Source organism: Camelus bactrianus, chromosome 2 (assembly GCF_048773025.1).
Source record: "Camelus bactrianus isolate YW-2024 breed Bactrian camel chromosome 2, ASM4877302v1, whole genome shotgun sequence".
In the NCBI taxonomy this organism is placed as follows: domain Eukaryota; kingdom Metazoa; phylum Chordata; class Mammalia; order Artiodactyla; family Camelidae; genus Camelus; species Camelus bactrianus.
The window spans coordinates 22,261,753-22,275,131 of NC_133540.1; the positions used below are offsets into that span (position 1 = coordinate 22,261,753).

Here is a 13,379-nt window from a genome sequence, read left to right on the forward strand (position 1 = left end):
TCAGTGTAATGATTTTGACATTCATCCATGTTCTTGCTTGTTTCAGAGGTTTGTTACTTTTCATTGCTAAGTATTATTCTATTGGATGGAGATGCCATAGTTGGTTTATCCATCACATCAATCCATACAAACAGGACCTTTTCAAACTGAACTGCTATGAATCAATCTTTTATGAACATTCAGTTATATGTCTTTGTTTAGACTTATCTTTTCATTTCCTTTGTGTAAATAACTTGGGATAAAATTGTTGGGTAATATGGTAGGTGTTTAACATTTTAAGAAACTGCCAAATCATTTCTTAAAATCATGTGTAATTTATATTCTCATTGACAATATATGAGTTCCTGTTTCTCCACATCTGCATCAAATTTTCACTGCCAGTTTTAAAATTTTCACTTAAAGTAGATTTTAACAAAGACTTCATTAAATTTCTTAAGAACTGATAGCATATGTAGAATAGATAAACAAGATTATACTGTATAGCACAGGGAAATACATACAAGATCTTGTGGTACTCACAGCGAAAAAAAAAATGTGACGAATATATGTATGTTCATGTATAACTGAAAAATTGTGCTCTACACTGGAATTTGACACAACATTGCAAAATGACTATTACTCAATAAAAAATGTTTAAAAACATTTCTTAAAAACAAATGATGTCCAACATCATTACATGGGAAATGCAAATTGTAACTATATTAAGAAATTACTACCAAATGTTCACCAATGAATTGATTTAGCATTTTTGTTGACCAAATAAATGGGTATACTCTGGCTTCTATTTGGTTCTATCAGTCTATAGGTTTAGCCTTTTGACAATTCCACAGCCTTGATCAGAGTCACCAAACAATGACCCACAAACAAATTGGGCCTGCTGCTATTTTTTATAAATAAAGTTTTATTAGAACACAGGAATCTGAATTGTTTACATAATTATTTACTCAGCTTTCATGCTACAGTGGCAGAACTCTGCCATTGTAAATGTGAAGAGACCAAATGCGTGGCCTACAAATGCTAAGAAAAAGTATGTGAACATGGAGTCTTGATTACTTTAAATGTACATGTAGAAATTGGGTACTTTTTTTCCAAATTTATTCTTTCATTTAAATTTGCTTTGTAAGTTTATGATTCCTTATCAAATTTGGACTTGATCTTTACATGTTTTTCAAAAGTGTGCTTTACTTTGCCATAGTTCCATGTATAAATATTTGTTTTATATACAAGTATTTGTCACGTGTATATTTTATATATATATATAGTTTATATTTATATTCATCCAGATGTTTACCATTTATTATATTCATTACTCATTCTTAAAGATTAGAATTTTCCTCTGGAATAATTAATTAAATTATGTTTATTTAACATTTCTCTCTTTTAATGGGGATTTGATATCAACATCTTCTCCTAGATTTTCTTTATTTAAATCTACTTCACCTTAGTTTTTTTTTTTTTAATTTTAGTCTTAAAAATGTTTTTCCAGTCTCTTTGTCCTGCATGGTTTCTGCACAGAAGTCAGAGGTCATTATAATAATTGTTCCCCTATATTTAATGTGTATTTTTCCAATTTATTTCAAGCATTTCTATTAATATTGGCTTTTCAAGCATTTCTATTAACTTTGAGGTACTTGGGGGGGTGTGTGTTTTTATTTATCCTGTTTTGATGGGCCTCTTGAATCTATAAATCTGTTTTTCTCTCATTTGGGGGATATTCAGCTATTATTTGTACGAACATTTTATTTGTTCAATTCGCTCACCTTTCTTCTTTTGGCATTTCAATTACCTGTATGTAGAACAATGAGTGAATAAAATGGGAAATAATATGCCACATATCTCAGGGGCTCTGACCATTTTTTTCATTAATTGTTTCTCTCTTCTTCAGATTGAATGATATTATAATTAATCTATCTTCCAACTTCCTAAACCTTTCCTCTGGCATCTCCTTTCTGCCATGAATCCCTGCCTCTCAATATTTCATTTCAGAGATTACATTTTTCCCATTCTAAATTTTCCATTTAAAAATATTTTCTATTTCTTTGGTGAATTTTCTAAATTTAAGTCATTTTCCTCAATTACAAATATTAAGAACTGCTTTGAAGCCTTTGTCTGATAAAACCCACCTCTGGGTCACTTGGTGTCTGTTGCTCTTCACTTTCTTGACAGAATTATGCCATGTGTAGTAGGGAAGAATACATCTGACTCCATATGAGACCTGTTCCGTTAGCTCTAACCCTGGGCTCTGTTTCCTGGGCTCAGTCATGCTGGTTCCGCACCTTTTGTAAAAGGATGTTGCCTGGAGCCTGAAATAGACAGAAGTGCCCATTCTCAAGGCTCTGACCTTTAAAGGGATAACAATTTCCCATTCATATAGAGATAAAAGGTTGCAGAATAGAAAATAACATTTGTCTTGTTGGAGGTTTACAGGGACACTGTGACCTGACCTATTAGACAGCTGCAAGAATGAAGGAATCTGACACTAAGAGTTTGCAACAACCAAACATACCCCCTCTCCTTTTTCAGTATAAAAGGGGCCTGAATTCTGACTTGGTGAGATGGTTCTCTAGGATATTAGTCCCCCATCTTTTTTGGTCTGCTGGCTTTCTGAATAAAGTCGTTATTCCTTGTCCCAGCACCTCACCTCCCGATTTACTAGTGTGGCGAACAGAATGAGTTTGGACTCGGTAACACATTTACTTTACTTTTTATGTGCCATATAACTTGTGACTGTGTCCTAGACACTGAAAGCCATGTACCATGGACATTCTGAATTGTTTTACATTGTTTTGATAGGAGTTGATGTTTTTGTTTAGCAAAATCTAGGTTGGACCAAAAGTCTGCTGTACCTTTGGTAAGTGGGAGCTCAGATCTCCAATCGGTTGGCTTTTGGCTTCTCCTGTGCATGCACACAATCTTAGCAAACTCACATGTAGAGTTTGGACTTTCTTTCTCTGGTTCTTTCATTCCCAGGGTTTGCTGATTCCTGCCTGGTGACCCTGATTCTCCAGGCTCCTTTTCTTTGGTTCTTCCTTCTAGAAATACAGCTGTACTTCCTTTTGGTCCATCAGCCACTCCAGCCCTAAAACAGGAAATGCATTCATGTGTGCCACTTCCTTTCAGGCTGAACTCCTCCAAATTCTCCCTGTATGTATTCACTCATCAGAGCCCCCATCAGATAGTTTTATTCCATACTCTGTCCAGAGTTTATAGCTGTCCTTTTGTTGTCTAAAATAATTATGAGGTTTTTAAATGTGAGAATAATTCGTGATCACTTTAGACAGCAATACAGTCAAAGTTTAAAATAAATAACAAATGATCATTGATCTCTTAACTAATAAAGAACATTTACTTCAAAATTAACATTCTTATTTTGTATTCATGACTTAAATGTTCACATGACAAAATATTAGATATAGAATGCTTATCTTGGCATATTTTCTTTTAAAATCACGTGAAAATTTAGCATAAGTCTGACTCTTGTAGTTTTATTATTCATTCTGAATTCCTAGATTTGAGGTCTGAATTTTATTTTTCTTTTGATGACAACAGTTATTTGCTAATAGTCCTTATAGTTTAATATATAGTTCACATTAGGTTATGCAAATAAATTTTATTAAAAACAATTCAGTTATAAATTAAATGAGCATCTACCTTTCTTCTGAGAATACTAATTTACTGTTAAAATAATGCCTTAGTACAATATGTATTGAATGCTATAAAGTACATACATTTTCACTTCAAGATTTTATTTTCAAAGAACATAAAAATATGAAACTGCCTCATTTACTGTATGTTACTTTTTTTTAAAGAAAGACCTGTAAGACTTGTTCTTGATACTGCTTCTGAATCGTATACTCATTTCCATAGCGTTTCATATTTTACTGTAGCTCTCAAATACATAACCTTTGCCAAATACCAAGCTTAGTTCAATCTCCCTCAGTGGTAATGCTAAACTTTCTTCCTAAAGCCTTAAACTGTAACTTAATATCCCATTGTCTTGCTTCTCTGCACCGATTGGCCGTTCCCAAACATTCAAATGTCAGGTGTTTGAGTTTGGTAGCTGGGAGGGCTTTTCATCTTATTGTGGCTAGTGTGTTGCCCATTATTACCTGCACTTCTTTTTATGGGCAGGATAATGATATTCATGGGAAACTGTCTGCTAGGGAACTAGGCGGAACATTGCAGCAAATCTGCATCACAATGCACTGCCCTCTTTTTACTACTGTGAGATAGGAGTAGAACGTGGAGGACATTTCCTATGACCTTCACTGTTAAGTTCATGTAGAAAATCAGTTTGGGATCTGATTATTTAGGAGGACATGGCACCAGAATATTAATCAAGTAAAGGCATGCACAATTTGGAACCTGCCTTTTTTTTATTCCTCCTCAACCCCTCAGCTTCTTTTTTCCTCTTCTTTTTAAATAAAATATTTCCATTTTGAAAATTAAATGGAAGAAACAGGTCAAATTGTAGAACAATAACTTTTACAGGGACATATGAGGATCCTGTACTGACATAAAGCAGTGGATAAAGCAGTGGTTTTAGGAAGAGGCAATGTGAAAGAAAAGAGAAAAAAAAATTGATTATATTCTGACCTGGTATAATCACAGGCGAGTAATCTTGTAATGATAATTCTCTAGGTTATTGGGGGCCCACACACCCAGTTTCAGAACCTCAGTCACTGTTGTAGACATCATGGTATACAGGTAGCTGTGAACAGGTACCACACCAGTAAAAGCTCAAAATTATTTTTCAGGCAAAATATTTATCAGCCCATATTTATTTGGAGATTTCCAAGCAATTTATTATGGCCAAAAATTCAGTGGTGGATGAAACCACTGAACCACGATAAAAAACTTGGAGTCATGTGTGGTAAATGGAAAGTAATTAAGTAATGCTAAATTGTAAATTGTAAACTATAATAAGTGCTATGAAAGAAAAGCATAGGGAGTTATGTGGCCGTATAACCAAGGGATCTAATTTAGCCCTAGTCTTAATAAAGTCTCCTTTAAGGAAGTAACATTGAGCAGTGAACTGAAGGTCAAGCAGAAACTAATCAAAAAAAAAAAAAAAAAAAAAGGGCAAAAGTATCATCTCTGTAGAAGACGGTTCAGTTTTACAGGGACTTGAAGTGTCACTGGTCACAGCATTTTTGAGAATACGCTAAAAGGTTGTTGTAATTGAAACCAAGAGAACACATGGAAAATAAACTCAAATGGGCTAAATAACACAGGATTTTGAAACAATGTTAAGGTTTGACTTTGTTCTACGAGCCATGAGAAATCTTGGAGGAGCTAACAGAAGAGCACTGGCAAGTTCAGATTTGCCTTTTGGATGTGATCTCTGGGGCCGGGCTGGGGTGATCATTTTAAACGAGAGATGTAGGTATGAGGGAATTAATTAGAAGATGATCTGCTTTAGGAGGAGGTTTGCCTTGATGGAACATTGGACTAGTGTAGCGGTATCATGAATGGAAAGACGTTAATTATCTGAGAGAGATTTAGTAAATTAAATAGAGTGGACCTGATGAGAGACTACTCCTTCTGTAAGCAGACCATCATCAAGGTTATACGGTTTCTGACTTGAACGACACTTGGCTGAGGATACTTTCACTGAGATGAGAAACAGCCTCAACATCCTTTTGTCATAAGCACAGCTTTGACTATGGTCAATGTAAGGTCCTGTTGAAATATGCTGGAGATAAGGTGGAGGAATCCATTGGTTATGTAAGTGTGGAACTCAAAAGAGAACCCTGGGGTCAAGGTACAAAGTTGAGAGACATTTATGTATAGTTGGGAAACGAAGTCATGAATATGAATAAAATCTGTTTCAGTATCCTGTCTCATATTCAAGAATCAGGCCTTAAAAGGAATTTTAAGAAAGAAACAAGTGAGAAATAATGGGTCCTATAATGTATGAAAATGCACTTAATTTTCTTGCAAGTATATGTAGTAAACTGAAGAAACTGGTAATAGTGATATAAAACTCAGACCAATTCTTCTCCTCGAAATATTGTTTTGTATATATATGTATACATTTTTCATTGAGTAATTTTTTTCTATTTTCCTGGAAATCATTTGCTTTCAAACCAATGGCTACCTTTGTAAAAAATTTTTGAGTTTTAAACATATTTAAACCTAATAGTTTTTTTTAATTGAAGTATAGTTGATTTACAATATTACATTAGTTGCTGGTGTACAGCAGAGTGGTTTATTTATACACATATATATTCCATTAAAGATGTGTGTGTATATATATAAATATAAGTATGTAATATAAATATACATATATAAATTGTCAAGGTGTTTTTTTTTTTTTTAAGTATGTACACAACACTGTAAGAATGGCAAACAACAGGTGACATTTTTGAAAATCCAGTAGACAAAATTCTAATAGGTTCATCTTCTTCCTCAGGGAGGAATGGACCATGCTGCTCAGATAGTCTTTTTATTTCACATCAAAAAATAAAACCACCTAGAAAGTAAAGGACCAAGTCTCCCCATAGGCACAAATAGATAAATAAATGGGTAGGTAGATAAACTGGTGATGTTTCTAACAACTCCAGAGTAGTTTTAGGTACATTTGAATTAAGGGACTGGAGTCCAGAGATGACCTGACACACTCAATAGGCAGTTAAACTGCAGTAAGAGGACGTGTAGATGAAATGGTTATGCTGGTAATTGGTGAATAAGTTTTTTTTTTTTCCATTTTGTTCAAATTTTCCATCAGCTCATTAAACCCTATTTCTTTTCTGCTTAAAAATGGCTAATATCTTTTATACTATTAGAGTAAAATTCAATGATGAGTAAATCATTCAGGCATTAAATTCTTTTATTCTAGATTGTATTTATCAACATGCTACTGTCATTCCCACTGTACATAAATTAATAGGCATCAAATCCAATTAGTACTTTTCAATTTTAATATAAACTTTTAGATTATCTATGTTGATATGTTTAAATAGGTCTGTGGTATGCTACATAAAATCAAGTAAGAAAGCATGATTTGATTTTTTTCTTAATTGTATTTAATTAATGTCAGGGATTAAGTTTTACAAATACATCTAGGTTATGCAGCAACATGGATGGACCTAAAGATGATCATACTAAGTGAAGTAAGTCAGACAGAGAAAGACAAATATCATAGGATATCACTTACATGTGGAATCTAAAAAATGTTACAAATGAATTTATTTACAAAACAGAAACAGACTCAAAGACATAGAAAACAAACTTCTTGTTACCAGAAGGAAGAGGGAGGGAAGGGATAAATTATAAATACAGGATTAGCAGATACAAACAGCTATAGAATAGATAAATACCATGATCCTACTGTATAACACAGGGAACTGTATTGAATAGTGTGTAATAACCTATAGTGGAAAAGAATCTAAACAGGATATATATATGTTTGTATGACTGAATCGCTATGCTGTAGAGCAGAAACTAACACAACTTTGCAAATTAACTGTACTTCACTTAAAAAAAAAATCCCTTGACACATAAAAAAATAAGTCATCCTGGGTTACAAATATAAAGAATTTAAATTATGTTTAAATATTAAGATACATTTCCCACAAGTTTTTTGATTTGATTACAAGAAAAGAATAATTTTCATGCTAGCAAATGTGTCACACTTGTCAAATTGTAAAATGTTTGCTATAAAATCCTTGATTGTCTTCTATGATACTATACAAAAAAAATCAAACAAAGGTTATTTCCTTTATTAATCTACAATTGCTTTATCATTTGGCATTTTTCCAAATACAAGGAATGGCGTTAAAGTCAATAATCTGCTCCCAAAAAATCAGATGGACCGCACAGAACACAGCTACAGCTACTAGCCATTGTTTCCCATGGGGAAGATTGTAAAAGTGCCATGTCAAGCTGGACCCATCAGACGATTCCTTAAAACTTGAGTGAAACACCTATAGAAAACATCTACCATCCGAGGATGCAAAAAGACTCTTTAAAAAAGAATCACTTTCTGTTCACTAACCATTTGATATGATTGTTAACGAACAATGGCTTTCTAATTCTGTAACACTGATGATTTTCTACCAGCAATGTAAGACAATAAGCAAGTAAATTATATAAACAAAATAATTACAGGGAGTAGCAATCTAATAAGAAAACAGAATTGGTCAGTGAATAAAGAAAAGATTAAGATGCAGATAAATAAGTCATGGAGATGTATTACACAGCATAAAGAATATGGTCGATAATATTATAATAACTTTGTACTGGAACAGATGGTTACTAGATTTATTATGATGATCATTTTGTAATGTATTTAAATGTCAAATCTCTATGTTGTACACCTGAAACTAACATAATATTGTGCACCAACTATATTTCAATAAAAATGAATAAATAAAATAAAATAACAAATATTGAGTAGCTAAATTTCATTTTAAAAAATACAAATGACTGTTAAAAAAAGATATCTGAAGAGCTAGGAGAGAAGTTACCATTTAATGAGGACTACACTTTAGAATTTTAATCAGAACCATTCTCTGGATTTATGATACATCCTTACACATACTGTCTTACTGAAGTTACATAATACTTGGAGAAAGAGAATTACTTTACAAGTGAGGAAATGGAGGCACAGAGAGATCATGAAACTTTTCCCTGTATAAACCTTCCTCAGAAAAACAGTTTTGTTGGAAATAAGATATTGAAAGAGCTGAAACTATACCAAAATATCTTAAAAGATTCCAGAGGGGAAAACTGTTAAAAAAAAATTAAAAAAATTAAAAATAAGATCCAGAGTGGAAACTTTGGAGTATACAGTTGAAGTGGAATGAAAGTGAAAATTACTGATATTGAAAAAAAAATCAATCAAGCCTGGTGTTTTTGATGTGCTGTACCATATATTTTGAAATTTATGTAATTACGACAGTAATTGGTTTTAAGAGGAAGCCAATGAACCACGTAGATAAATATCAACTTAATCTTGGAAATCAAAAAACATAGAACCTGGGGGAGTAAAAGACAGAATGTAAGCTCTGAAACCAGTTTTTCTAGATTCACATTTGACTTCATCATTTAATTACGTGACCACGCCATTTACTCACTCTATTCTTCAGAGTCTGCATTTACAAAATGGGCACAGTAACCATGATTATTTCCTGGGCACAGTGCATGAGATTATATAATAGCGATTATTAGTAAATAGTGATTAAGTGAATCAGTATGTGTGAAGTGCTTAGAATTCTCCCCAGATTAATATCAGGCACTCAGTTGATGACAATGATGTTGTCAATGATGACGAGGTCAGAAGAGTTCCAAGGAGAGGACTTTGCTTGGAGGTTGTAACATCAATCAGTGGTTGAGAAGCAGGATGAGAATTCTCCTCCTGGCTCTATGTTAGGAAACATAAGAATGAGTAAAAATTCCTACTGGTGTGGGATTAAAAGGAAGTGGGTTCTTTAAGATAAATTCAGGTATCAGCTAGGGATATACACACATCTTTTTTAAAAAAAATCAAAAACATTTAGCACGTATTGCTTTAAATGGTAGGAGAATATATAAAGAGGTGAAATTCCCAGGGGCCAAAACTAAAGATGGTGCTGAAAGTTACAGAGCTGAGTACCTGACCACCCCTTAGCTGCCTCTTGGGGATTTTGCTGGCCATGGATTGGCCATGCAGGTATGGAAGGCAATGCTTTGGAACCACCCACAGGAAAAGAGATGTGAAATCAAAGCAGCTTCTCTTTTGACCTGAGATCGTAGTAAGGGGAAAAAACAAATCTCCTCTAAGAAGTCACAATCTCAGACCCATCTCCAAATGGTCTTGGGTTTCCATGTTATAGCATCTGTGTGATCACTCCAACAAAAGGCTAGAATATTAGCATCAAAATGTAGTAACCTACCACTTAATCACTAGATCAGATTGCCTGCAAGCAAACGTCTGGCTGCCAAAATATACTCTTCAAACTGAATCTCAAAGGATTTCCATAGATTAAAGCAACAAAATACAAGGACACAATTCTAAATTACAAAATGAACAATAAAACAAACCACCACAAAAGATAATCAGGGGAGGAGCGGATGGTATAGCTCAGGGGTAGAGTGTGTGCTTAGCATGCAGGAGGTACTGGGTTCAATCCCCAGTACCTCTGTTAGGAATATATAAATAAATAAACAAACCTAATTACCTCCCCCTCCAAACCAAAGATAATCAAGGGAAACAAACAAACAAACAAAAATAGCTGAATTAGAACGTTGTGAGACTCCAGAATATAAAACTATTAGCTATAGATGAAAAATGTAAATGTATAAATATTGGGGGAAACTTAAAACATGATAAAATAATACACCATTAAGTGGTATACTTTAAAAAGAAATACAATTTCTAAATATTATATTAATAATTGAAATTCAAAGAATAAAAGGGTTAATCATCTGTTTAGGTATAACAGGCAATAATTAATACATTAGGAGATAGATCTGTAAACTCTTTCAGAATAGAACACAGAGAAATAAAGGAGTTGGGGAAAATGTAAGCGAGCTTAAAACCAAAGTAATATGAAATGAAAGAAGTAGAAAATTCAGAGGAAAGATTAAAAAAACCCAAAAAAACAAACAAACAAACAAAAAAACAAAAAAACCAGAACAAAACAATGGATAAGGAAGGAAATATTCAAGAGAAAAAAATAACGTATATCACCAGATTCAGGAAGCGTCACAAATCCCAAACATGATAAAGCACCTAAACGCATTGAAATTAAACTGCCGAACATCCAAAATAAAGAAAAAATTCAAAATAAAATTTTCAGGGAAGCATACAAATAATTGCAGTTACACAGAGTAGAAGACTTTGAAAGAGGAAAAAATGAGTTAGAGTTGAAAATGTTCTTCAAAGTTCTGAGCAAATCTGCCAGACCTGAATTTTGAACTTGGTAAATGGCTGACCAAGGCATGCTTGGATTAACAAAAGTTAAAGAATTCTTCACCGATAGAGTTTCACTGAAATAATTTCTAAAGAATGCTCTTCTGGAAGAAGAAAACTGAATGTAGGCAAAATGAAACATAATAAAAATGACTATATAAAAATTTTAAACTTGGAATTAAAATACTGAAGACAATAGTGTTAAATGACCACAGAGTAATCTCATTAAATTGATTTTAAGGTTCATCTGTTATTCAGGTAGAAGAAAGAAATAGTGATTAACTTGACTATATTGTTGAAGAAATCCTATATATATATTAATGATGAAAACTAAGAGAGAGAGAGAATAACGGATATTTTAGATAAAGCATGTAACCAGAAAGCACAAAAGAAATTATATAGAAATGTTCTAAAATGTCTTATTTTAAAAATCATGGCAATTAAATAAACAAGAGAGAGAAAGAGTATTATGTACTTTAATAAGCACTCACTAAAGACAAGAAAGAAAAAGTGGGAAAACAACCAAAAAAGAGCACAAATAGCTTTATTAAACATAGACAAGAAGAGAGAGTGAAACTTACTAGTGTTATAAAACTTTACACGACAATCAATTGTTTTATCAGCTAATATTTGTGTTTCAAATAGATAACATAACAAAGAAAAGGACACGGGGGGGTGGAATAACAAATTAGCTTTCAGAATGGGAGCTATGAATACACCTTTCTCTGTAGTGACTGATCAAATCAATCAAAAGGCAAATGAAAAGTTTAAAAAAAAACACACACAAATTAAGCAAATTTAATTTCCCAAAAGTCAAAAACAGAAAAATGCATCCTCAAATTTGAGAATACACAGTTACATGTCAATTTAATAGATATGGATCAGGTACTAAGACTCAAACCATGTTAAAAAATTGATGATTTTCAGACTGTTTAACAACTGGGAGTCAAATTAAAATTTGAACACAAAAAAGTTGACAAATAGTCAATAGAAAAGCAAAGAGATTCCATAGGGGAAGATGTGGGATTGGGGTGGGATAGGAACAACTAGGTAAAAACACATCAGAAAATCAGAAAGGGGAGGAGAGGCCATTTCCTTGCTCTAGGATGTGACCAGTAATTACGGAGGGAGAGACACAGTGGGGACTGCCTATCTCAAACACCCCTTTCAGCACAAGGTAACTGGTATCAGAAGAGACTGCTGGATGTGGATGACTCCAAGGAAGGCTTGCTGGAAGCTGGTTTCCCCCTGGAGGGTAGTGAGGAGGGACGGTCTGAGGCAGTGGGGAGCACTGAAATGCGCATTACAGAGTGTGAGTTGTCCAAACGCAAATGAGGGAACCTGGCGAAAATAGAAGCTATGTTTTGGGTGCACAGATTGTGAGTACTGCAGTCTCATCAGGGTCTCTCTTACAGATGAAGGAAAGAGTCATGGGGTCATATTCCTGCTCCTTATTAACGGGTAAGGAGCTCTGGGTTTTCAGAGGACTTAGCATATTTTTTTCTCAAGTGCCTGATTGTGCACTAAAACAGTGCGAGAAGCTTCGTATATCCCCCAAGTACATAATCAAATTCAGAATCTATTTTACATTTCCTTTGACCACCATTTAGCTGTCTTTAGTCTTATGCCTTCTTGTTATGTTTTAAGACTATACTTTCACTGTCTCTGATTTTCATGCACATGTAAAAGAAGGAAGCACGTGGGATGCATTGTTAAATTAACGTTCCCTGCTACCCTGACAAGCACAAGCTAACACTGAAAGCATTTTTTCAAGCAGACCAGATCTATCACAAGACCTTATATTTGTTTGAAATAAGATAGATAAGTAAATAATCAGAGGTTCAAATAAAACAGCACTATTTTACAGCAAAGAATATTATATATCATAACCCAACTCTCCAAATTTTCTGTCCTATAGCATCCCCCAAAAAACAAAAAGCCAAAACCTTACTCCACGTGTAACGTATATAGCACATATATCTAATTTCAAAATTCCTATGAAGTATTTAAACCTAAATATATAGCACAGCACGTCAGTTGTACATATGCAGATATAGTATACACAATATTTAAGGCTCAAACTTACAGCCTGGCCCTTGAAAAACAACTTATTTTATATTTTCTTTAGAATAGATATTGGCTTAAATAAGCTATTTTCAATATATAGCAATGATAAATTTGATTATAAATTTTAACTCCCCTGCATTAAAGTACAAAATAATATATTTATAAGGTAAAATAATTTCTGAAATTAACTTACTTGAGAATTTAAAACTTGATTTTAATTGCCCAATTTATAATCATGCCCATGAATCTTGGCTTCTTGGAAGGTGGTTAAGTTTGAATGCACAGCCCAAAATCTGTGTTTCATAAAGTGATTTACAGTTTTAAAATATTATAAATAAAGGCTTTAGGATGGATAAATGTTGCTCACTTATATTAACAGTTTTGCAAATAATTGCTTAAAAGAATATATTTTTAA

At 33.3% G+C, this 13,379-nt stretch overlaps 1 pseudogene; it reads right to left on the reverse strand.

Annotated features, from left to right (window-relative positions):
* LOC123616989 (tubulin beta chain-like) overlaps window positions 1-13,379 on the reverse strand; it is an 87,331-nt pseudogene that overhangs the window by 38,330 nt on the left and 35,622 nt on the right.